Genomic DNA, 26,998 nt, shown 5'->3' with positions numbered 1-26,998 from the left:
GCTAGAGTGCAATGGTGCAATCTCGACTCACTGCAACCTCCGCCTCCCGGGTTCAAGCAATTCTCTTGCTTCAGCCTCCCCAGTAGCTGGGATTACAGGTGCCTGCCATATTAATTATTATTAAATGCATTTGAGAAACCATTAAAATAAAGGCAAGAGTTCAGTTTATGAGAAGAATAAAAGAGAATAGAGAGAGTTCAGAAATTCAGGGACTTGAAGATTTTGAAAAAGTAACTTTCTCATCCGCAATTGGCAAAAGAAGAAATCAGGAAGACCTTTGGGTGAAAGTCCAAACAAAAATTTGACGCCCCAGTTTCTTTTAACCGAACAACATTGCTCAGGAAAAAGATAATGACAGCATGACTTTCCCACCAGAGCCTGACAGACTCATGTACCCACAAGCAAATTGAGAGAGACATGAGAATGAGAAAGCCTGGGAATAGTGCAAATGTAACATGCATGTCTAGAAAATAACTTGAGTGAGGCTACTGGCACATTGGTGTTGATAGGAGTCAAACAGATAAAAAGCTTGGTACATTTTTGGAAGCATCATGAAGCAACAATCTGGGGAGGGACTTGTTCTTCACATAGAGGGCACATGGAACAGTGAGGTAGCACACACTTTGGAGTTTGCCTGTTGTGGCCGTTCTAGAATATGGCCACACATTCTTTGACCCTCTTTTTATCTGTGCTTGTTACTGTTTCAACCAATAGAGCACAACAGAAGTGACACTATGTTCCTTGTTCACTGGAACACTCATTTTTAGAGCCCCGAGCTGCCATGTAAGAGGCCCATCTTACCTGAAGAAACCCAAGTCACAGGGGAAGCTACTCATCTAGCTGTTAGGTCAACAGTGCCATCTAAGCACATCCTGCAGCCATTTCAGCCCAAGCATAGAATACATGAGTGAAGAAGCCATCTCTGAGGTGAATCCTCCAACCCAGCTCTTTATCAGCACCCCACCATTCAATCCATCCCAGCTGAGACCCAGATATCATGGAGCAGAGAAAAGAATGGCACACAGTGCTCTTTCCAAACTTCTGACCTACAGAAACCGTGAGCAGAGTAAAATTTTGTATTTTACATCATTTGTTGAGGTGATTTTTTAGGTAACAATAGATGTTATGGGCTGAAAAGTGAGTCCCCTAAATTTATATGTTGAAGCTCTAACCCCTAGTACCTCTGACTGTAACTCTATTTGGAGATAGGGCCTCTAAAGAGGTAATTAAGTTAAAATGAGGCCATTTGGGTGGGCCCTAATCCAATTTGACTGGTGTCCTTATAAGAAGGAAAGATTAGGGTGCACAGAGAGGCACCAGAGATGAGTGAATACAGAAGAAAGAGCATGTGAGGACGCATTGAGAAGGCACCCATCTGCACACCAAGGAAAGAGGCCTCAGATGAAACCAAACCTGCCAATGCTTTGATCTTGGACTTTGATATAGTTTGGATATTTATCACCTCCAAATTGCATTTTGAAGTTTGATGCCCAGCCAGCCAGCATGGTGACTCATACTTGTAATTCCAGCACTTTGGGAAGCCAAGGCAGGAGGATTGCTTGAGGCCAGGAGTTCGAGACCAGAGTGAGCAACATGGCAAGATCCCATCTTTACAGAAAAATTTAAAAATTAGCTGGTCATGGTGCCATGCACTTGTAGTCCTAGCTACTTGGGAGGCTAAGGTGGGAGGATGCTTGAGCCCAGGAGTTCAAGGCTTCCGTGAGCTATGATTGTACCACCACACTCTGGCCTGTGTGACAGAGCAACACCCTGTCTCAAAAAATAAAAAGAAAGAAATTCAGCCAGGTGCAGTGGCTCAAGCCTGTAATCCTAACACTTTGGGAGGCTGAGGCGGGTGGATCACTTGAGGTCAGGAGGAGTTCAAGTCTAGCCTGACCAATATGGCAAAACCCCATCTCTTCTAAAAATACAAAAATTAGCCAGTCATGGTGGCATGCACCTGTAATCCCAGCTACCCAGGAGGCTGAGGCACGAGAATCACTTGAACCCAGGAGGCGGAGGTTGCAGTGAACCGAGATCGAGCACCACTGCACTTCAGCCTGGGCAACAGAGCAAGACTCTGTCTCAAAGGAAAAAAAAAAAAGAAAAAAATTTTATTCCCAATGTTGGAGGTCATCATGAATGGCTTGGTGCCATTCTTGTGGGATTGAGTCCTTATTCTTAGTTCCTACAAGATATGGCTATTAGAAGGAGCCTGATATCTCCTTCTCTCATTCTCTCCCTTGCTTCTTTCCTCTCACCATGTGATGTTGGCTCCCCTTCACCTTCTGCCATGAGTGGAAACTCCCTGAGGCCCTCACCAGAAGCAGATGCTAACAACATGTTTCCCATACAGCCTGCAGAACCATAAGCCAAATAAACTCATTTTCTTTATAAATCATCCAGCCACAGGTATTCCTTTATAGCAACACAAACAGACTAAGACAGACTTCTAGCCTCCAAACTGTGAGAAATAAATTTCTAATGTTTAAGTCACTCAGTCTGTGATACTTTGTTATGGCAGCTCTAGCAAACTAACATATACAGATAACTGGAACCACTGCCAAGCTCAAGAAAAATCTTTTCTCCCCCATTTCCAGCCAACTCTGCCAAATACACTAAGTGAGACTTCAGTATCCTTTTTTTTTTTTTTTTAAACTATGTGACCCTCATCCTTAACATTTACTTAAAATCTAGGCTTGGGCTCATTACTAAAGCTTAAAGAATGGGATCCTCTCAGATGGAAATTGGTTTTAGGATTCAGAGAGAACTAGGGAATTTCCTCAATGTGGGCCCAGGAGTAGAAAAATCAGAGGTGATCTCACGGAGCAGACACTCAGGAATACGCAGGTAAAACCGACTGGGCAAGTTCTCTAAAATTTTTGCTTTTTCTAATCTAGTAGAACTTTTTTGAGGGGCAGTTATATTCAGTCTATTCTGAGAGATAGCCAAGCATCCTTATTGTAAACTCTCAATCTTGGTTAAGTTAGCTCCAGTTGGTTTCTGTGACTTGCAATCAGGAAATCCTAAATAATCCAAGTGCCAGTTTGGGCCTAATAACTGCAGACATCCATGGGATGGGGGCCTAGACAGAAACATGTGAGGGGACCCCTATTCCCAGCTCTCAACTCACCCCTAACATGCCCAGAAATGACTGGAGAGACCTTTGGGGAGGTCAAGAGGTCTTACAGGAGCACGTGGGCAAGATGGGTCAGAGAAATTTGAGTTATTACGGTAAATGTGACCTTATTTATCCTCACAGCCTTCGGAGGCCTGAGGAAATTTGAGTTACAGAGAGATAGATGAAAAAAATTGCAGGAATCTGTGACAACAGTGCCAGGCAGACTAAAACCCAGAATGAACTGGGGTTTCCAAAAAGTGCTAAAGAAAAAAGTCACTTCAGGAAGAAACACAAGACAAATTAAATCCTCTGGCAGTGTACTATGAAATGGCTGGCCACGATGAAAAATCAATAAATCCATCAAAAATTTTTCAGGAAGAAGCTTCATGAGCCAAAAAGGAAGGCCTCTGATCCAGCTGCTAATAGGAGAGGAAAAGGAAGCAGACCACAATTATTCTTTGTCGAGCCTGACCTAAGCTTAGTCAGGCTATAGCAGGCCCAGACTCCACAATGGATTGGTTCTGTGATGGGATGAGAAGGAGAAATGCTGGAAAGCCTGGCTTGGAGAGAATCCCAGAGGTCAATACACTAGCCAGCAACTCCATCCTAGCCAATGACTCAGAAGCTTCTTGTCCCTTTGCACTGACACATATATCCTGATAGAGAAGCAGACATGTCCTGATAGGCACATATACCCTGATAAAGAGCTACATATTTCCTGATAGCATCAACACATATGGTGAACTTAATGATCATCTCTGAATACTCACATCCTGGAGAGGACAATGTTTTTCTGCACCATTGATTCCAGGCCAATCCATGAGATTTGCTCTGGCCAGTGAAGTGTAAGCAGAAGTGGCATGTGTCATTTCCAGACAGTCACTTTTAGACTTGGTGTGTGGTTTGCTATTTCTCCCTTTTCTCAACCACAAGACTGGTAATGTTCTAGATAGAGGTCTATCCATCAGCCTGTGTCCCAGGGTGAAAGGAATATGAGCAGAGCTGCAACAATTTGTAATAATCATGAAATGTAGTGAGAAATAAATCTTTGTTACAAGGCATTGCAATTTGGGGGATTATTTGTTACTGAAGCATAACCTAGCGTATTAGTCCATTTTCACACTGCTATAAAGATACCACCTGAGACTGGGTAATGTACAAGTAAAAGAGGTTTAATTGACTCACAGTTCCTCATGGCTGGGGAGGCCTCAGAAAACTTAAAGTCATGGCAGAAGGCAAAGGAGAAGCAAGTACCTTCTTCACAAGGCGGCAGGAGGAGAGAGAGTGCAGGGGAAATGCCAGACACTTATCAAACAACCAGGTCTCATGAGAACTTGCTCACTACCGTGAGAACATCATGGAGGAAACCGTCCCCATGATCCAATCACCTCCCACCAGGTCCCTCCCTAGACATCTGGGGATTACAATTCAAGATGAGATTTGGGTGGGGACATAGCCAAACCATATCACCTAGCCTCTCCTGGCTCTTACAACCTGCAAAATCAATAGCACGGTGATGAGAATAGAGCACTTCTCATTACCAAGAAGAATCTACAGGCTTCAGGGGATGGCAGTGAAAGTGTATTACAGGAAGTACTGGGGCAGCCCATCAGAATTTCAGGAGTAAGATACATGTGAGAATTTGTTTGTAAAAGCACAGCCTCAGAAATCCCCTGAATAGCAAATATATTAGTTATTTTTACCCCAACTGGAAAAATAAAGGGCTGATGAAGTCAAATAAAACAGAGGTTATATTATATTACTGAAAAGGATTTGGGGAGATTTGAGATTTTGTTTGTTTTGCTTTGTTTTTTAGCTAGGTTTTGGGCCAAAAGGAGATAAAGTAAAGATTAACCTACTTAATTGAGGAAGAAGATAAATGGTGACAGATTGTGAGAAACAAACTCACCCCTTTAAAACCAAAGAATGAACTCAGAGACCCAGAGAACAGTGAAAGTGAGACTTTTAATGACAGTTTTGCAAGACTGGGTGTTTGATGGGCAGGCATACCCAGCACAGTTTTAACAAGCAATTTATCCCCTAGTGTGCAAATCCCTCCCCTGTTCCTTATAGGCTGAATACTATGGGGTCACAGTCTTCCGGACGTTGCTTACTGATTGTTGGGTAGGGGCTTTAGATGTTGTCTTTAGGGTTGTCTTGCTGCATTTTGTTGCAGCCCACAATGCATTGCAATCCTAGTTAGCTCAGGGGCTCTTTAAGTATTTGACTTATGACCTAAGTAGCTGGGCAGGCTGATAAGAACAGAAAAAGCGAGCTATTTGCAGGCTAGTAAACTTTCATCTTAGACTAAACTTTTTTGGTTCGGGTGACAGCAACTAAGGTGGGGGCTGGGGGCTGACAAACAGGCATTGGCTATGCAAGCAGGGGCCTAGTATATCCTGTTTCTTCTTTAGTTTGCTGACTTAAACTGATTTAAGGCACTTTGTCTTGGAAATGGACTACTATATGCATTATCTCCTTCACAGATGCACACACAATCCCTAAAACTACTGTTGGTTTTGGGTAAAATCTTTTGGATGTAGGACTCAGGGTATGGTACTCTGCTGATGGCCCAGGCCATAGTCCATTAGATGTGACTCCTTTTCACATACTGTTTGTGTCTCCATTATCAAAAAGCCATTTCTGGCTCCCTATTTATTTTTCTATTCTTCACAGCAGCCTTATCTTGCTTTAAGCAGCTCCCTTTCTTGGGACAGGAAATGTGTCCCTGAACCTTTGCTTGGGGGCAAGATCCCAGTTTCCATGGGTCCCAATGTCCTTTTGCTGTCTACCTGCCTCCTGGATTCTGATGTTCCACATCCAGCTTACCGCCCACTTGTGAAGACACCAGTACCATCTTGGAATCTTCTGTCTCCCATCTCCTTGCTGGCCCTTTGCCTGGAATAAAACAGAAGTGGTTGGAACCGTAGGTCATCATTCTTTCCTTGCTAACCCGAGACTCTGTATTTGTCTCTATTGGGGGAACCCACCCCCAATATTTCAACATAGGTTCTTTAAATTTTCCATAAGTGTCAGCTGGCTCAGAAATAAACAGAGACAGTACAAAGACAGGAATTTTACAGCTGGGCCACCAGGGGTGACATCACATATTGGTAGGACCATGATGCCTGCCTGAGTCTCAGAACAGCAAGTTTTTATTAAGGGTTTCAAAAGAGGAGGGGGTGTAAGAACAGGGAGTAGGTACAAAGATCACATGCTTCAAAGAGCAAACAGTAGAACCACTAATAAGCATCTAACAAAGATCGCATGCTTCTGAGGGAACAGGACAAAGGGCAAAAGCAGAACCACTGATAAGGGTCCAACAAAGATCACAGGGCAAAAGGCAAAAGCAGAACCACTGAAAAGGGTCTGTGTTCAGCGGTGCACGTATTGTCTTGATAAACATCTTAAACAACAGAAAACAGGGTTCGAGAGCAGAGAACCAGTCTGACCACAAATTTACCAGGGTGGAGTTTTCCCAACCCTAGGAAGCCTGAGGGTTCTGCAGGAGACCAGGGCTTATCTCAGTCCTTGTCTCAACTGCACAAGACAGACATTCCCAGAGCGGCCGTTTATAGACCTCCCTCCAGGAACACATTCCTTTCCGAGGGTATTAATATTAATATTCTTTGCTAGGAAAAGAATTTAGCAATATCTTTCCTACTTGCACGTCTGCTTATAGGCTCTCTGCAAGAAGAAAAATATGGCTCTTTTTGCCTGACCCTGCAGGCAGTCAGACCTTATGGTTGTCTTCCCTTGTTCCATAAAAATTGCTGTTATTCTGTTCTTTTTCAAGGTGCACTGATTTCATAGTGTTCAAATACACATGTTTTACAATCAATTTGTACAGTTAACGCAATTATCACAGTGGTCCTGAGACGACGTACATCCTCAGCTTACAAAGATAACAGGATTAAGAGATTAAAGTAAAGACAGGCATAAGAAATTATAAAAGTATTATTTGGGAACTGATAAATGTCCATATTAAGATGAACTCTTCACAATTTATGTTCCTCTGCCACAGTTCCAGCAGGTCCCTCCATTTGGGGTCCCTGACTTCCCATAACATGTCTCAACATTAAATCACCTCTGTGTTGGTCCTACCCAGTAGTAACTCTTGTGTCCAGCTCTTCTCTACCATTATGAAGCTGTGCTTGTCACAAATCAGAATGACAGCTGATATAAATTAATGGGAGACTCAGTCTTTAAAATGACTTCAACTAGTTTTCATGAGTTATCTGTGAAAACTAGCCTGCAAAATAGCTCACTTTTTCTGTTCTTATCAGCCTGCCCAGCTACTTAGGTCATAAGTCAACAGAAAAGACTCCACCTGGAAAGTTTACTCTTTTTTTTTTTTTTTTTTTTTAAAGAGATGAGGTCTCACTATGTTGCCCAGGCTGGGCTCTAACTCCTGGGTAGAAGTGGTCCTCCCACCTCAGCCTCTCCAGTAGCTGAAACTACAGGCTTGAGCCACCACACCCAGCAATGAGGAAGGTTTTGTAGGCACACTCAAAAGTGGAATGACATTACTCCATGATGGGGAAGATCCAGCTGTCTGTTGTTCATAAGAAATGGGCCTGAGGTATAATCAGATTGACCACAGGAACCAGTTGTGTAGCCGCCAAAAAGCTTTCCAAAGAAAACAGGAATTCATCTCTCTTTAAAATATTTTTGCCTATGTCTGGAAGAGGCTGCAGGCTCTTACTTGTGAGGCTGAGGTTGGGCAGAATAGCTGGATTAAAACACTAACTTGAGGCCAGGCATGGTGGCTCATGCCTGTAATCCTAGCACCTTGGGAGGCTGAGGCACTGGATTGCCTGAGCCCAGGAGTTTGAGATCAGCCTGGGTAATATGGTGAAGCCCAGTCTCTACTAAAAATACAAAAAATTAGCCGGGCATGGTGGTGCACGCCTGTACTCCCAGCTACCCAGGAGGCATGAGAATTGCTTGAATCCAGGAGGCAGAAGTTGCAGTAAGCCAAGATTGCACCACCAAACTCTAGCCAGAGTGACAGAGTGAGACCCTGTCTCCAAAAAACAAAAATAAAAAATAAACATTAACTTGAGCAATGCCATAAAATTCATACAAAGATGGAGGAACTATTCTAAATTAAAGAGTCATGAAAAACAAATGCAAATGTGAGATCCTTTATTTTATTCTAGATTTTAAAAATAGCAGAAAGCATTATTTGCATAATAGGAAAATTGTATATGGTCTGTACCTTATGTATTATTAAGTATATTAAATTACTGTTAATCTTCTTAAGTGAGATAATGATATTGTGGTTTTGAAGACAATGTCCTTGTTCTTAGAAGGCACACATTGATGTGATTTAGCATGAAATGGCATGATGTTAGCAATTTACTTTCAAATGATTCAGCAAACATTTTATATATGTGTCTTATATATGTATAAAATCTAGGTGAAGGGCATATAGGTGCTGATTGTACTAGTCTTCACATTTTTGGTAGGTTTGCAAATTTAAAGGGAAAATTTTATCTTGAGAAACCATTAAAAGAAGAGATAATTTTTGCTTAAAGAAATGAAGAATGAAAGAAGTTAAGGTTGCTCTGTCTAATTATGTGAGGAACTGCATCAGAAAAAAAGGGATGGAACTTCAGAATGTCTCCAGAGAACAGAGGTAGCATCTAGGCCTGAGAGAAACCAGAAAGTAGATTTTGGCTTAAAAGAAAGAAAACTGCGTAATAAGACTCTTGCTCCTTGGCTACAGCCAGGCACTCTAGTAGCAGAAGAGAAGACATAATTTTAAGGTGAGAATGTGTTTGTCACTAAATACGATCTTTGCATTTTTATTACCCAGGAATGACCAGAAAAATCATGGGAGCTGCGTGAGAATTAAGGGAATAATTTCCCCACTGAATAAAAGTTAAAGAAACAGTGAATATTTGATACGGTTTGGTTGTGTCCCCACTCAAATCTCATCTTGGATTGTAATCCCCATAATCCCCATGTGTCGAGGGAGGGACCTGGTGGGAAGTGATTGGACGATGGGGGCTGCTTCCTCCCTACTGTTCTCATGATACTAAGTGAGTTCTCACAAGATCTGATGGTTTTATAAGGGGCTCTTCCTCCTTTGCTTTCTCTTCTCTCTCCTGCTGCCATGTAGGACATACCTTGCTTCCCCTTCATCAACCACCATGATTGTAAGTTTCCTGAGGCTTCCCCAGCCGTGCAAAACTGTGAGTCAATTAAACCTCTTTGGTTTATAAATTACCCAGTCTCAGGTGAAAGTGTGAAAATAGACTAATACAATATTTTTAAAAATATTCTTGAGTAGAGCTTGTTCAAAATACTGAAAGCTTTTGTTCATAATTTAGTTATTGTATACTACATTAACTGATTTTCAAATGTTAAGACAACATGGCATTTATGGGATAAATGCACTTAATCATGATATATAATCACTTTTATAGTTGCTGAGACTCATTTTCTTTTTTTTTAATTATAATTTAAGTTTTAGGGTACATGTGCACAACGTGCAGGTTAGTAACGTATGTATACATGTGCCATGTTGGTGTGCTGCACCCATTAACTCGTCATTTAACTTTAGGTATATCTCCTAATGCTATCCCTCCCCCCTCCCCCCACCCCAAAACAGGCCCCAGTGTGTGATGTTCCCCTTCCTGTGTCCATGTGTTCTCATTGTTCAATTCCCATCTATGAGTGAGAACATGCGGTGTTTGGTTTTTTGTCCTTGTGATAGTTTGCTGAGAATGATGGTTTCCAGCTTCATCCATGTCCCCACAAAGGACATGAACTCATCATTTTTTATGGCTGCATAGTATTCCATGGTGTATATGTGCCACATTTTCATAATCCAGTCTATCATTGTTGGACATTTGGCTTGGTTCCAAGTCTTTGCTATTGTGAATAGTGCTGCAATAAACATATGTATGCATATGTCTTTATAGCAGCATGATTTATAATCCTTTGGGTATATACCCAGTAATGGGATGGCTGGGTCAAATGGTATTTCTAGTTCAAGATCCCTGAGGAATCGCCACACTGACTTCCACAATGGTTGAACTAGTTTACAGTCCCACCAACAGTGTAAAAGTGTTCCTATTTCTCCACATCCTCTCCAGCACCTGTTGTTTCCTGACATTTTAATGATCACCATTCTAACTGGTGTGAGATGGTGTCTCATTGTGGTTTTGATTTGCATTTCTCTGATGGCCAGTGATGATGAGAATTTTTTTCATGTGTCTTTCAGCTGCATAAATGTCTTCTTTTGAGAAGTGTCTGTTCATATCCTTCACCCACTTTTTGATGGGGTTGTTTGTTTTTTCATGTAAATTTGTTTGAGTTCATTGTAGATTCTGGATATTAGCCCTTTGTCAGATAAGTAGGTTGCAAAAATTTTCTCCCTTTCTGTAGGTTGCCTGTTCACTCTGATGGTAGTTTCTTTTGCTGTGCAGAAGCTCTTTAGTTTAATTAGATCCCATTTGTCAATTTTGGCTTTTGTTGCCATTGCTTTTGGTGTTTTAGACATGAAGTCCTTGCCCATGCCTATGTCCTGAATGGTATTGCCTAGGTTTTCTTCTAGGGTTTTTATGGTTTTAGGTCTAACATTTAAGTCTTTAATCCATCTTGAATTAATTTTTGTATAAGGTGTAAGGAAGGGATCCAGTTTCAGCTTTCTACATATGGCTAGCCAGTTTTCCCAGCACCATTTATTAAATAGGGAATCCTTTCCCCATTGCTTGTTTTTCTCAGGTTTGTCAAAGATCAGATAGTTGTAGATATGTGGCATTATTTCTGAGGGCTCTGTTCCGTTCTGTTCTGTTCTGTTCCATTGGTCTATATCTCTGTTTTGCTACCATACCATGCTGTTTTGGTTACTGTAGCCATGTAGTATAGTTTGAAGTCAGGTAGCCTGATGCCTCCAATTTGTTCTTTTGGCTTAGGATTGACTTGGCAATGCGGGCTCTTTTTTGGTTCCATATGAACTTTAAAGTAGTTTTTTCCAATTCTGTGAAGAAAGTCATTGCTAGCTTGATGGGGATGGCATTGAATCTATAAATTACCTTGGGCAGTATGGCCATTTTCACAATGTTGATTCTTCCTACCCATGAGCATGGAATGTTCTTCCATTTGTTTGTATCCTCTTTTATTTCACTGAGCAGTGGTTTGTAGTCCTCCTTGAAGAGGTCCTTCACGTCCCTTGTAAGTTGGATTCCTAGGTATTTTATTCTCTTTGAAGCAATTGTGAATGGGAGTTCACTCACAATTTGGCTCTCTGTCTGTTATTGGTGTATAAGAATGCTTGTGATTTTTGCACATTGATTTTGTATCCTGAGATTTTACTGAAGTTGCCTATCAGCTTAAGGAGATTTTGGGCTAAGACGATGGGGTTTTCTAGATATACAATCATGTCATCTGCAAACAGGGACAATTTGACTTCCTCTTTTCCTAATTGAATACCCTTTATTTCCTTCTCCTGCCTGATTGCCCTGGCCAGAACTTCCAACACTATGTTGAATAGGAGTGGTGAGAGAGGGCATCCCTGTCTTGTACCAGTTTTCAAAGGGAATGCTTCCAGTTTTTGCCCTTTGGTATGATATTGTCTGTGGGTTTGTCATAGATAGCTCTTATTATTTTGAGATACGTCCCATCAATACCTAATTTATTGAGAGTTTTTAGCATGAAGGTTGTTGAATTTGTCAATGGCCTTTTCTGCATCTGTTGAGATAATCATATGGTTTTTGTCATTGGTTCTGTTTATATGCTGGATTACGTTTATTGATTTGCATATGTTGAACCAGCCTTGCATCCCAGGGATGAAGCCCACTTGATCATGGTGGATAAGCTTCTTGATGTGCTGCTGGATTTGGTTTGCCAGTATTTTATTGAGGATTTTTGCATCAATGTTCATCAGGGATATTGGTCTAAACTTCTCTTTTTTTCTGTGTCTCTGCCAGGCTTTGGTAGCAGGATGATGCTGGCCTCATAAAATGAGTTCGGGAGGATTCCCTCTTTTTCTATTGATTGGAATAGTTTCAGAAGGAAGGGTACCAGCTCCTCCTTGTACCTCTGGTGGTATTCGGCTGTGAATCCATCTGGTCCTGGACTTTTTTTGGTTGGTAAGCTATTAATTATTGCCTCAATTTCAGAGCCTGTTATTGGTCTATTCAGAGATTCAGCTTCTTCTTGGTTTAGTCTTGGGAGGGTATGTGTGTTGAGGAATTTATCCATTTCTTCTAGATTTTCTAGTTTATTTGCATAGAGGTGTTTATAGTATTCTCTGATGGTAGTTGGTATTTCTGTGGGATCGGTGGTGATATCCCCTTTATCATTTTTTATTGCGTCTACTTGATTCTTCTCTCTTTTCTTCTTTATTAGTCTTGCTAGTGGTCTATCAATTTTGTTGATGTTTTCAAAAAACCAGCTCCTGGATTCATTGATTTTTTTGATGGGTTTTTTTGTGTCTCTTATTTCCTTCAGTTCTGCTTTGATCTTAGTTATTACTTGCCTTCTGCTAGCTTTTGAATGTGTTTGCTCTTGCTTCTCTAGTTCTTTTAATTATGATGTTAGGGTGTCAATTTTGGATCTTTCCTGCTTTCTCTTGTGGGCATTGAGTGCTGTAAATTTCCCTCTATACGCTGCTTTGAATGTGTCCCAGAGAGTCTGGTATGTTGTGTCTTTGTTCTCGTTGGTTTCAAAGAACATGTTTATTTCTGCCTTCATTTCGTTATGTACCCAGTAGTCATTCAGGAGCAGATTGTTCATTTTCCATGTAGTTGAGTGGTTTTGAGTGAGTTTCTTAATCCTGAGTTCTAGTTTGATTGCACTGTGGTCTGAGAGAGTTTGTTATAATTTCTGTTGTTTCACATTTGCTGAGGAGTGCTTTACTTCGAATTATGTGGTCAATTTTGGAACACGTGTGGTGTGGTGCTGAAAAGAACGTATGTTCTGTTGATTTGGGGTGGAGAGTTCTGTAGATGTCTATTAGGTCCGCTTGGTGCCGAGCTGAGTTCAATTCCTGCATATCCTTGTTAACTTTCTGTTGCTGAGACTCATTTTCTAATATTTTGCTAAGAATTTTTCCACCTATATGCCTGAGAGATATTGATATATTGCTTTGTTTTCTTGTCTTTATATACATATCAGTGTTTGAGTTGGAAACAACATTATATATGTGCACCTTGAGATCAGGAATACGACAGTGAATAACATAGACCTGGTTCCTACCCTCAAGAAGTTTACAGTCTGTTGGGGAAAGTTAGAGATAACAAAAGAAAATAAGTGTATGTATTTGTACATTTACAATTACAGTTGTGATAATGCTATAAAAGAAATAAATGATGTTATATGACTTTTAAAGTAATGGAACCAAGTAGGGAGGGGTAGGGGGACTTTCTTAAGGGGATGATAAGGAAGTTCTCTCCAAAGAAAACTAAAGAATGAGTCAGCTCGGGCCAGGCGCAGAGGCTCATACCTATAATCCCAGCACTTTGGGAGGCTGAGGCGGTGGATCACTTGAGGTCAGGAGTTCAAGACCAGCCTGGCCAACATGGTGAAACCCTGTTGTTTAGTAGAAATCTCTACTAAACATACAAAAAATTAGCCAGACGAGGCAGTGGGCACCTGTAATCTCAGCTATTTGGAAGGCTGAGGCAGGAGAATTGCTTGAACCCAGAGGCAAAGGTTGCAGTGAGCTAAGATTGCACTACTGCCCTCCAGCCTGAGTGGCAGAGTGAGATGCTGTCAAAAAAAAAAAAAAAAAAAAAAAGAATAGGTCAGCTGGAAAAGGAAGTAGGGGTATGAAATATTTCAAACAGAGGTAACAAAAGATACAAAGGCCCCAGGCAGGAAAAACCTTGCAAATTAGAGAAACTGAAAAAGATGTGCTTAGGGCATGATAAGTGACCTTAAGACAGATAGAGAAGGAAAGACAGCCAGCTCAGGCAGGCCATTCTAGTCCACAAAGGATTTTGTATTTTATTCTAAGTGTTATGGGAATCCATCAGTGAGTTCAGTACAGGAACATGGTTGGCAGAGTAGGTTTAATTATTTTCATCTTACAGATTGTGTTACTGAGTCTCAGAGAGGTCGATTCATTCAGGATCACACAGTAAGTGGCTGAAAACAAAAATAATTCAACTCCTAAGGTAATACTCCTTGGACTATCATATTTTGATTATTGGTCTTAACGATGACCTCCACTTGATGCTGGGGCCTCAAACTTGAATTTGTCATATCTTCTACCTGTGAGTTATTTGCTTAAAAGGCCCACATAGAGGGGAGCCTGAAAGCTGGTTTACAGTGAGGCTTGGCACCGTCTGTACATTTCTCTTACCCATTCTGCCTGAATAATAGAGAACTAAGCACTTTTCAGGGAAAGATGCAGATGGATGAAGGAGGTAATCTTTATAAAAATTAATACTAAAATACAATTTTTCCTTTAATGGTGAAATCAACTTAAGATTTATTTTCCAAAATGGTAATCCAGCACCAACATAGGAAGATAGAATTTTGAGCATTGCAGGCGTAAGTGTATTAAGGGCTGTGTGAGTTTATGGGGACTGGCAGGGGCAAGACTTGGGAAGATGAGCTATTTTTCAGACCTAAATATTAAAAAGCTCTTTATTGAGGGCACAAGAAGAGAAAACTGGATTTTACATCTAGGAAATTTAGACTTTGTCAAATACCACAAGAATGCTATGAGGGACCTGGAAGGAAGGCACCATGGTGGCTTTATAAGAAAAGTGGTGACTTGCTTCTTGGGAGGTCACAGCCTTCTCAGGAGACTGCAGGTGAAAAGCTACTGGACCAAAGGTCAGAAAACCAGGGGTCCGAGTCATCCTTCCACAAACCAAATGTGTCACCTTTGGCGAGTTTTCTGGTCTTGGCTTTCTCATTTGTGAAGCCAGAGTTTCAAAATAGTAGGTCTTTAAAGACTCTTTCAGGTCTAAGATACTACAATTTAGAACTTAGAGTTCAGTTTTCTAGCCTGTATATTCAAACCATACTGTCAAGTCTAATTTTTTTTTTTTTTTTTTTTTTTGAGACAAGAGTCTTGCTCTTTCACCCAGGCTGGAGTGCAGTGGCACGATCTCGGCTCACTGCAAGCTCTGCCTCCCGGGTTCACGCCATTCTCCTGCCTCAGCCTCCCGAGTAGCTGGGACTACAGGCACCTGTCACCACACCCGGCTAATTTTTTGTATTTTTAGTAGAGACGGGGTTTCACCGTGTTAGCCAAGATGATCTTGATCACCTGACCTCGTGATCTGCCCACCTTGGCCTCCCAAAGTGCTGGGATTACAGGCCTGAGCCACCACGCCCGGCCTGTCAAGTCTAATTTTTTAAGCAGTAGAAGAATTTAACAATTATCTAGTGATTTTGAGTGTAACTAACCCAAATAAATGATGGCAAAATAATTGACTGAGTATTTCAGACTGCCGCTAGTGCTTGCGCAGGTCCTGGTATTACTTTGGCTAAATAGTAAGTTTCAATTCAATTCAACCTCAAATTTTCAGTGTTATCCTTCTTTTTTTTTCTACTTCTTGCAAGGTCATCCCAACCTCTATAACTATTTCATTTGTAGAGAATAGAAGTGGAATTGTAAATATCTGTGGGAATTTAAAAATAGAAGTGGCACTTTGGTTTCCTTTATTTTCACATTCTTTAAGACACGAATATTTATTGCAACCCCTTCCAAAACACACAAAACGTACATCTACATACACACACATTGACCAACACCTAGATCTCTTCACATTTAGTAAAGCTTAACCTATTCAGTGGTCATTAAAGATTTCAGAGCCAAAGATATGAATGATTAATGACTGGCCAAGAGGGGATATTCGACTGAAACGTTAAAAGGCCCTACTTTGTATTCTAAAAGGTATTGAATTTTACCCTGAGAAAAATGAAAGTGAAAGTGCTAACTGAAGAAGTCAAATGGTTTCCTGGATGGAAAGATAACTTCCTATCCTGTCTTCTATATCACTGTGTAGGTTCTTAGAGGCCAAATGGGATGGTACATTGACAAACGTTGAGACTGACCTGGTCAAAAGTGACTTAACAGGTTTTTCAAACGTCGTACACACCTAAGCCCGAATAAGGGAAGCCTGCCCACTACTATTTGCTGGAAATTCTTGTATAAATAGTTCAGTGTGGCTTTTATTCTTTGATGCTTCTAAGGGTTTTTCTGGCACTTGAGGAGTTACATACCCATTCATCTGTCAAAATTGAAAGAGGAATGTTATTCAAGAGAGTGTTCACATGTCTGAATAAATGCAGCAAAATAAGACAAGTGAAAAATGGCTCAGTCCTAAGTGTCCTAAGCATTCTGGAAAGCGCATGTACATTTTAAAACTGATTGCTTTTTTAATTTTCTGTGTATCATGTTCATGGCTTTTAAAAAAAATTTACTGATTTTCTTGATGAAGAGTTTAGCAAATGCAGAAATTGAATCTTACTTTCCAAATGCTTTGATTGCTTCTAATTGCCTTTAGTTTTTTTAATGTGTGTTAGTTTAATACCACAGAAAGCTTTAGAATCATTAGCTCTAGAAACATAAGCCTGCCACTTAATCACACAATGAGTGAATCACTGGCATCCAGGCTAGCCAGAGAGCCAGATCTGGAGCTGTCTGTTCTAAGCCTCAACTGGGAGATTCATCTGTCTTAGGCTGCTCAAATCACTTCTTGTCTAGTGGAAATTTTCAGAATGCCCTCACAGCTATAAATTTCCAACATGGTATAGAAATTCATTGGCCCACCACAACGGACTATTCTAGGGAGTGGAAGAAGCTTTTAGTTATATTCATTTTCTGAAACAAAAAGAACTCTTAACGGCCTCTTGTCTATCTGTCTCCTCTCCTTTGCTACCTTACCCAACAGCAGCAATGGTATAATGCGAAGATAGCCCCCAAAATTCCATGTACCAAAGGTTATGAATTGGTCTTGTATTAAAAGCACAAACCTCAAAATTAGACCTGGATTCAAATCCAGCCTCCCCACTTTTAGTTGTGGGCCCTAGGAAAAGTTATTTACTCTCTCTTAGCCTCAGTTTTTTCATCTACGTAATGGAAGAAATAATCTCTACTTCAAGTAGTTGTTATAAGAATCAGATAAGATAATACATAAAAAACAGACAGCTCCTGGCAGGGACTAAGTGCTTTTTTTTTTTTCTTTTGAGACAGGATCTTGTTCTGTTGCCCAGGCTGGAGTTCAGTGGCATGATGACGGCTCACTGCAGCCTCGACCTCCTGAGCTTAAGCCATCCTCCCACTTCAGCCTCCCTAGTAGCTAGGACTACAGGCACGCATTACCACGCCCATATAATTTTTGTATTTTTTGTAAAGACGGGGTTTCTCCACGTTGCCCAGGCTCATCTTGAACTCCTGGGCTCAAGCAATCTGCCCGCCTCAGCCTCCCAAAGTCCTGGGATTACAGGCACGAACCACTGCGCCTAGCCATAAATGCTTATTTAATGGGAGCTGTTAATGTTGTTGATGTTGTTGCTATTGTTGTTGCTAAGTTCTATCTGCGAATTATTCTACATTCCCAATAATCAGTGGAAGTCTTTGAATCTTATCAGTGGAAAGGAGTTTAAAAATCTTATCCCCCAATCCACTTAATTTACAGATCAAGAAACTCATGTTTCTGTAAAATATTCAAGAGACCACACACTTGTCCAAGGTCACACAGAATGACCTGAAGGATGGCAAAGTCTCTTGATTTCCAGACCACAGTTTATTCTGCATGCAGTGCTCATGTACAATACTTTGATTGTTCTTTGGTACATGCAGGATTATTTCTCCTGCTTTCATATTTTTCTGATCACTTACAGTTTTAGTTCCAGCTTGCTATTATGTGGAATCTTACAATATATGCATCTGAAAAAATGTGAAAATAGTGCAATTTAATTAGAAGCCAGTAAACCTAATCAGAAGAGAAAGAATTTGAAAAAAGTGCGTAAACAGTGCAAAATAATTTAGAATACCTATCCAAAGAACTGTTGTAGGAGAATAACGACTTTGTTATGAATAATGATAAACAGTTTTCTTTTTGATTTTCTGAAGAAATATTGCCAGGAAAAATGGTGTTAGATGCAAAGTCTAATATATGTTCTCCATATATATATCTGTGTATATATTACCAAAAAAAACTACATTTAAAGTTTTGTTTTTTCTTCTAAATGTTTCAGCTAAACAAGAATGAAAGTTTTGGAGAGAGGAAGGAAGAGAAAGAGACCTAATGTTATTTTTCTCCTGCTACAGGAGGGAATTTACCAAGAAATAGAAAATAGATGCCTTATTGTTGGATTGTGGCTAAGCAGTTCTCATTGCTGGAAGGACTTCCACTGAAGCCCAAAGCAGAAGAGGGAATTAAGTAAGCGACTCTTGCTTAAGCTGAATCTCAAGTATCTTGCTGGTAGCTAGAATATAAAAGAGGGAGTCGAGGCGAAGCTATGACTCCACACTCCTCTCTTGTGCTAGCATTGGCTCAGCTTTGTTCTCTTTGGCTGGCAGCCTCCTGCCCTCAGTGCCTCTGACCCACCCCTGCCTTAGGAGGAAGGGCATTGCCAAGGATCTCTTTTAGCCCATAGGCGCCCCCTAGGAAAGCTTACTGGACCCATGACAAAAGTCATAACACCGCTGTGGTTCCTGGATCCTATTAAAAAAGATTCCTTTTATTCTTATTCATACAGCAAAATGCGCTTGTCATAAATAATATAAATAATGTGAAACATAGAGGGTAGAAAACTAAGTACTCTTTGGCCATAGTACCTAATTTTTGCTTTTTTTCACTTGACATATGTCTTGGAACACTGTTCCATAGTCAATAGAAATCTACCTCATTTTTAAAATAATTTTTTCAATACTGTATTACTTTCAATACAGTATTCCATAATATAAATAAGCGATAATTCATTTAGCCATTTCCTGATTGAGACAAATTTCTGTCCCATTCTTATTTTTCTTTACTAAAGATAAAGCTGCAATGACCATCCATGTTTATTTACTTTATAAACGTGTGAATATTTAAAATTCTTAGAAATGGAATTTAAGGACTTGAAGGATATGCTTGTTTTAAATTTGGATAGATATTTCTAAATTATTAAAAAAAGCTTGTACTGATTTACACCCTTGGAAGCTGTGTGTGAAACTGCCCATTTCCACCTGATGATACTGGTAGCAATCTATTGAATTTTTAACGAACTGATTAGTTGGTAATAAAGTATATCTCACTGTTTATTTTGCATTTTCTTTGTCACTTTTGAAATTAAACATCTTTTCATATTTTATTTCTTATTTTTTTGTGAATTGTCTCTTTGTCTCTTATGCTAATTTTATATTTTATATCTTTTCATGATAATTTTAGGTGCCTTTAGTATATTTTGTATATTATATTTGGTTTTCTATATATTACAAAGACTTTCACTGGTACCTTCTATTTTGATGTCTTTTGTCATGCAGGTCTTTTCTTTTCTTTTTTTTTTTTTTTTTGGCATGTAATCTGTTGGTCTTTTATCAATGGCTCCTGGAATTTGTGTCTTTCTTCAGAAAGCCTTTATCAACCCCCAAAATTATCAAAACTGATGTGCAATATCTTACTCTGGTTCTTTTCTGCTGTTTTTTTTTATTTGATGTTTAGAATTTAATCCATTTGGATTTTTGCTTATGGTGTGATATAGGTATCTAATTTTTTTTTCAGAAACTACAACGTTCTCAATATTGTGTGTGGGTTTTTTACTGTTGTTGTTTGTTTGTTTGTTTGTTTGAGACACAGTCTCACTCTGTCGCCCAGGCTGGAGTGCAGCCACATGATCATGGCTCACTTCAGCCTTGACCTCCCAGGCTTAAGTGATCCTCCCCTCTCAGCCTCCCAAGTAGCTGGGACTACAGGTGCGAGCCACCACACCCAGCTAATTTTGTATTTTTTGTAGAGACAGGGTTTCCCTAAGTTGAAATGCTATCTTTTTATACTCTAAATGTTCCTTTATGCATAGCTTTGTTCCTGAATTGTCCTTTTTGGTTCCATTTGTCCATGTCTTTATTCTGAGCCAATAAAATATTGCTTAATTAATATAAGCTTTGTATATTTTGATAACTGAAAAGTCAGGTTTTTCCTTGTTTTTCTTTTTTTTTGGTAAATTTTGTTGCTTGTTCTGAGGTATTCTTTCTTTTGAACTCTAAAATCAGCTTTTCAAATTCTATAAATCTCTTGTTAAGATTTTTATTAGGATTGCATTGAATTTATGGATTAATTTGAAAAGGTGACATCTTAGGAATATTGACTCTTTCATCTGGAAACATATATAGCTTTCTGTCTTTTCATGTCTTCTTTTATATCTTCAATAAGATTTTATAGTTTTCTTCATGCAGACCTTGCATAGTTCTATGGGATTGTTTTTAAGTCTCTATTGCCATTGGGAATGAGATCTCTAGAATTTACTTTTCTGAAGAGAAAGGGGTAAAAGAAGAAAAAAGAAAGCAGGAGTTGAAAGAATATGATAGAGAAGGAAAAGAGAAAGAAAAATCAAAAGGAGAAGATGGAATGGTACAAAAAAGGAAAAAGGAGAAAATTTTATTTTTATTGAACATCTATTATGTGACACACACTGTGTTAGAGGTGTTCACGTGCATCATCTTGTGTGTACTTTCAACCACCTGGCTTGTTTGACAAAACTGAAGTTTAGAAAGATCAGCAAGGGATTATGGAACAGGAAATGGAAAGAGAACAGGTTTGGAATGAGACCTGGGAACCGATCCCAGATTCTGCTCTCACCAGCTGTGTGATCTTGCTCCCTTTACCTAATTACATTCCTCATTTGTAAAACTTGGATTATATCTGCTGAGGTGACTGTGAGGACCAAGTAAAATAGTGTATCTAAAGTGCCTGCCACATAAGGAGCTCACCGTAAATGCTGGTTCCCACCCATCATCATCTCTTCTGACCCCATGGCCTTTCTGCCCCCTGCACCAGCCTGCCATGGAAATCCGAGTCTGCCCAGGACAACATGGAGCCTTAATATAAATGTGCTATGAGATGTTGATTCCATGAGTGTGTAACACCCAGGAACACATACCAACAGTTCTTAAGAAACACTATAGGAAAGACAATTGTTACGAGTTATGATTTGATTTGAAAAAAAGTCAAATAAGCCTGAAAAAAATAAATCACTCAGTACAATAGGAGGCATTGTTGAAGTGTGGATCCTTATTTAAGCCTAAATCCCCAGTGAGAAACACCCTCTATTTCTACTCAAACAATGGTTTCTTGTTTGGGAGACAATGCTGGCTGCATAGTACTGGAAAGCATCAAATCCCCATGGCAATGGCAATGGTCTCCCCTGCAACACTGAAACAGTGTCTGGAGGAGCAACTGCACCACCTGACCAGGGCCTCAGCCATTGGACAGAGGCTCCAGTCTCAGCCTGAGCTGCAGGAAAACAGAACTGGCCCAGACGTCTTGGCTACACCTTATATTTGCTGCAGGGGTCTGACCATCCAGAGGAGTTGTGCTCATGAAATGGGAGCATGAAGTAGAAAGAACGCTAAAAATAAGACATAACTGAAATGCCCCAAATGAATGTTCTCTTGGAAGCATGTAAGTTTGTTCCCAACACCTCTTGATCATGAAGGAAATTCATTAGCCAGCCTGGATTTAAATCCTCCCCCTCTGCAGCTGGAGGCTCTTGAGGAAATTTGTTCACCTCTCCGAACCTCATTTACTTCATCTGAAAAATGGGGTTAATAACACAAACTGCAGAGAATTCCTGTGAGAATTAAGTCACACAAATATAAAAATGTGCTCTGTAAAAACCAGAATTGTTCTTTCATCATATAGGGAATTGCATTCAGAGCCTATGAATGTCTTCGATGCTTCTGAGTTTCACTTTTCAGGGAGAAATTTGAGTTCTTTAGTAGCCAAATGTCATATGATCCCAGGACTAGTAAATGATGTATGTGATAAAAATTTTTTTTTTAAAGAAGTGGACTCTCTTAAATACTGAGCCTGGTTTCCATATGTGACTTGTAACGTGATCTTGACCCATTGATTCTATATTCAAATTGTATCTAGAACCCAATCACTTCTCACCACCTCTTCTGCTACCACCTGGTCATATCAAAGCCATCACCATCATATTTTTCCTGGATTATTGAAAGTAGTCCCCTAACTGATTTTCCTGCTTCAACTCTTGCCAGAAACATATTTTGAGCAATGGCAGTATCCTTGGAATAAATGTATCATCTCCCCAGAGGAGAGCCTTGGCCATCACTGATTGAATATTTATCTATTCAGCAAATATTTACAGAGCCTCAACCAGATGCCAGCATTGTTCAGGCTCTGGAAAAAAAAATACAGCAGGAAGCCCAACAGGCACATTGCGGAGCCTCACGGAGCATATATTCTTGAAGGGCACAGTGACCAATAAACAGACAAACAAGCAAAGTATACCCTGTGCCAGATGGTGATGGGTGATATGCAGGAAAATAATACAGAGTAAAGGGAGGAGAGGGGCACAGGCACAGGGGGTGGAAAGTAGGGACTGTTATTTTAAGTATAGTGGCTGGAGAAAGCCCCCTCTAACAAGCTAACATTTTGAGTAGAGACCAAAAGGAGAAGAGGGAGTGAGCCCTGTGGTCAGGTGGGAGGAGGGAGAGGGGAAGGTGTTGTAGACAGAGGAAACAGCAGGTGCAAAGGCCCGGAGGCAAAGTGAAGGGGCCAGGATGGCTGGGGCACGGTGAGTGAAGGGAGAATAGAGAGAAAGGGGCTTACGGGAATGGGAAAGGGATCACGGTGGGCCCTGTGGGCCATGAGAAAGACTGAGGATCTTACTGAAATGAGCTGGTAAAATCACTGGGAAATTTTGAGGGGAGAAATGGCCATGATCTGAAGGACTTTTTAAAAGAATTATTTGGCCACTCTATACAGCAATGGTTCTCAGACTTGAACATGTATCAGAATCATATTGGAGGGCTTATTACAACACAGATTACTGGACCCCAGAGTTTCTGATGGACTAGGTCAGGTGTGGTCCAGGAGAATTTGCATTTCTAGCAAGCTCCCAGATGATGCTGATGCTGCTGGTCTGGCGCCACCCGGTAAAGACCACTGGTGTAGATAATCATTTGTAAGGGGCAATTGTAGAAGCAGGGAAACCACTTAAGGGGCTATTTGCAATAAATCAGATGATGATGGCTTTGATAAACCAAGTGGTAGCAGAGGAGGTGGTGAGAAGTGATTGGATTCAGGATACAATTTAAATATAGAGCCAATGAGATTTGCCAAATGATCAAATATGGGGCATTATGAGAGAAAGAAATGAATCAAGAATTCTAGATTATGCAACTAGATGAATACAATTGCCATTTACTGAGATAGACAAGAAAGATGGTTGGGGTGTGGAGGAAGAATTTAGGAGTTTAGTTTGGGAAATGTTAAATTTGTTATGCCTGTTAAAGATACCCAAATGGAGGTGTCAAGTAAGCCTTTCTTTAGAGGAGTCTGGAATTCAGGGGAACGTCCTGGTCTGGAGATAGAAATGCAGGGATCGTCAGCATACAGATAGTATCAGAAAGACTGAGCTCATCAATGGAGGGAATGAAGGTAGAGAAAAGGTTCAAGGACGGAGCTCTATGGCAATCCAATGGTTAGAAGTCTGGGTGATGAAAGGAACCCGTAATGAGAGAGAAGTGGCCAGATAGGTTAGAGGAAATCCTGGACAGTGTGATGTCCTGGATGTCAAGGGAAGCAAGTATTTCAATAAGTTCAGGTTTCTTTGCTACAAAGCCAGCTTGTCATTACAATTACCACCAAGAATCCACTGTGAAGGAGGAACTACTGGCTATGATAAGCTATGCTACATTTTGACCTTATGAAGAAACAATTCCAACCAGAAAAGATGGTCACTAACATTGAGATTTATTTTCTTTTTCATATACACTTTTGAGCTGATTTTATTTTGGCAACCAAAAAATACAGCATTGACCCAATGTAATCACTGAAATGGACTGGAATATTTTCTTTCACCTTCAAGTGTTCTGTGTAATTGACATTTTTCCTTGAAGCAAATCCTCCAATTCTGAGAGATGGAGCTATAAATCTGAGTGGTTATATGTGTGGTCAGACTGCTGGGAATTTGTATGGGTAAATTTGATAAATGTTTCCAGAGGTGCAGTGCAGGCACTCTTTTTCCTACCCCTCTCCACTTATTCTCTGACAGTGGTTCTTGGAATTCTCTGTTTATTCAACAGTAAAAACAAATTAATACTTCAAATTGCTCATTCATTATCTCTGTGCAATCTGGTCTTTAATTTCTTACTTTTTCTAAGCAGGTTAGGAGCAGCCATGCCTGTAATGGCTGGGGAAGACTAGAGGTGGAGCCTGGGTGGGATTTGGGGTTGGTGACAATAGGTGGGAAGAAGAGGATCTGGATTTCTTTTGGAAGCCTGAAGCTTTGGGAGCAATCTACTATCAGGGTTGAGATAGGTTCTGCCATCCATCCACGTGGGTTGGTCTAGCCAAGTAAAGGAAATGAAGAACACATGGCCTAGAGCACCATGCTGCTCATCCTGGTGAGACACAACTGCAAGCACATCAGCTTTGCTCTCCACACTGAGTCCCCAACGTTCTCACTGCAAAGAACTGTCAGGCTTGCTTCCCTGAAAAATACAATTGCTGGCAACTCAAGATGCACAAAGCAGGACCATTTGTTGCATCTCTTATCAAGGCATATCTGATGACAAGTCAGCCTTACTCAGCAAAATCTCATTACAGGAAATTCATCTCACACAATTTTATACTGCTTCATTTTGTGAGTTACAACTTCAGAGGACTCATCTTTAAATTTAAGTAGTATATAAAAACATACACCACAGACCATGTATTGCTTCTTACTGTGAGGAAAAATACCACTTGTTAAGTCAGCATTATTTCCCCCAAGTAAATTAGGTAAATAAGACAATGCCCAAATCTGTGCATTGCAACTCTGCAGGTGATACAACTGCTGGGGACTTGACTTCAGAAGAAGTGGATGAGGACAGCACATTGCTGTACGCTATTTCTCTGGGGAAATGTAGGTGTTGGTATTCAGCACTGCTGCATGTAGAAGCTGCCCAAGCACAGGCTTCATGGAGCTATAGTTTGCTTCTCTATAAGGAGAAAACAACTGTTGGTTATTCAGGTTTTCTTCTCAAATGAGTTATTGAAATACTTATGGCTTGCAGTATAATCTCTCCATGTCTTGTTCATTCAACAAGAATTGCTTTTACATGTCAGACACTGATCTATGTGCTTGGAATATGTTACAGAAACATACAAAAATACAAAAATTCTTGCTGCCTTGGAGTTCATATTCTAGTTGGGGGAGAAAAAGTAACTAAAAATATAATAAATAGTTAAATTATATAATGTGTTGGAAAGCCATAAAATGACACAGGAAAAGTGAAGCATGATAAGAAGTTTGGTACAGAGAGAGCAACAGGTTGCAATTTGAAGTGGAGGAGACAGAGTAGCTTCATTGAGAGGGTGACATTCAAGAAAAGATTTGCAGGAGGTGAAGTAGTAAGCTAAGTGAATTTCCTGGGGAAAGTGCTCCAGGCAGATGAAAGAGCCAGTGCAGAAACAAGCCAGGCACATGTCAGGAAGAGCATGGAGACCAGTATGGCTAGAGTGGAGTGAATAAGGGAGAGAATAACAGGAGTTGAGGTCAAAGAGGTGATGGGGCCCTGCTTGTAGAAGGCCTTATTGGCCATCTGAGGGACTTGGCATTTAGTTTGAGTGAAATGGGAAGCCTTGGAAAGATTATAGGCAGAGAGATGATATGATCTGAGTTACATTTTAAGAAGATCATTCTGGTTTCTATGTTAGGAATAGTCTCTTGGAACACAAGTTTGACAGCAAAAAGACCAAAAGGAGGCTGTAGCAATACTCCGGGCGAGAGAGGGTGATGACTCAACCCAGGGAGGGAGTGGCGGCCAGCAGTATGAGTGAGAGGGTCAACAATGACACCAAAGATTTTAGTATGAGCAATTGGGAGCTTCTATCATCTGAAATGGGAAAACCCTCTAATAGAGTAGATTTGTGGGAGAAGATGAGAACCCCATTTTTGGACATGTTAAGTTTAAGGGGTCTCCGAGAAATCTCAGTGGACATATCAAGTAGGCAACTGCACATATGAATCAGGGATTCAGGAGAGATGTTAGTTACAATATAAAAAATTGGGGTTCATTGGCATATTGACAAAGGAGTTTATTAGGAAAGTGACTATAGGGAAAAGAAAACCAAGGACTGATTCTTGGGGCAATCCAAATGAACTGATCTGGGAGAAGAGGGGACTACAATCAAGACCAAGAAGGAAGAATCAGTGAGATATGAGGCAAATGAGAAAGAGTGTGGTGTCCTGGGAGCCAAGTTAAAAAAATATATTAAGGAAGAGGGTGATCAGCCATGCCATTGGATTTGCAGGTAAATTTCCTCCTCTATAAAATTCAGGTCATATGTTATTTGGATATTGGGGTATCCTGTTTAAAGAATTTCCAATTAAAAGCTTTTTATTCATTAAAAAATAAAATAAAGGCTGGGCGCAATGGCTCATGCCTGTAATCCCAGCACTTTGGGAGGCCGAGGCGGGCGGATCACCCGAGGTCAGGAGTTCAAGACCAGCCTGGTCAACATGGCAAATTAGCCGGGCATGGTGGTAGACACCTGCAATCCAAGCTATTCGGGAGGCTGAGGCAGGACAATCGCTTGAACCTGGGAGGTGGAGATTGCAGTGAGCCGAGACTGTGCCACTGCACTCAAGCCTGGACAACAAGAGTGAAACCCTGTCTCAAAAATAAAAATAAAAATAAAAATAAAGTAAAATAAAATGCAGGTAATGATAGTGTCTGCCTGA

This window comes from Pan troglodytes, chromosome 11 (genome assembly GCF_028858775.2).
Source record: "Pan troglodytes isolate AG18354 chromosome 11, NHGRI_mPanTro3-v2.0_pri, whole genome shotgun sequence".
Taxonomy (NCBI): Eukaryota; Metazoa; Chordata; class Mammalia; order Primates; family Hominidae; genus Pan; species Pan troglodytes.
The sequence above is the reverse complement of the archived record's forward strand: the minus strand, read 5'-3'. Positions refer to the sequence as shown.